Genomic DNA, 574 nt, shown 5'->3' on the forward strand with positions numbered 1-574 from the left:
GAGGAGGTTCGCTGCTTTATACAGAACCTGTGGAATGGTGTAAACGTGAGGCAGAACCGATCCCACCTCTCCAGCCCCGCTATTTCAAACACACAAAACGCACCGGGAGAACCGCACGCGGCCATCTGGAGAGGCAAAATGAGGACGGGGCTCGCTTAATACCTGCACGCTCAACACACCACTCCAACGCTCCGCTCGAAGGCAAAAAAGCAATCTGTGTGCGCTGAAAAGCCAAAGCCCTTTCCCCGGGCACCGGTTTCCCATTTGACATCCCCTGCGGGATGCTGCAGCATCGGCGAGGCGGGATGAACCCCAGAGCGCTGCAGGGGCATTGAGCAAAGCCGGACCCGCCGCAGGGTCGGTTCTCTGGTACCAGCACAGCCTCGAGCCTCCCGGAGTCCAACATGAGGGAATCCACGAAGGCTTCCTGCCAACGCAGTCGCTGTGCTTCCCCAGGAGACTCACTCTTCGGAAAATTTGTCATTTCCCTCCTAGTAAGTGAAACGATGTCTTTTAGCTCATTTGGCTAAATTAGACCATTGAGCAGTAAATTATTTGAAAAGGAAATCAAAAT

At 54.2% G+C, this 574-nt stretch overlaps 1 protein-coding gene across 1 annotated transcript in view; it reads right to left on the reverse strand.

Moving 5' to 3' along the window:
• The window catches only part of SCN8A (sodium channel, voltage gated, type VIII, alpha subunit), a 39,556-nt gene that overhangs the window by 32,686 nt on the left and 6,296 nt on the right, over positions 1–574 (reverse strand). The window lies entirely within an intron of this gene.

This window comes from Pterocles gutturalis, unplaced genomic scaffold, assembly GCF_000699245.1.
Source record: "Pterocles gutturalis isolate BGI_N339 unplaced genomic scaffold, ASM69924v1 scaffold6957, whole genome shotgun sequence".
NCBI lineage: Eukaryota > Metazoa > Chordata > Aves > Pterocliformes > Pteroclidae > Pterocles > Pterocles gutturalis.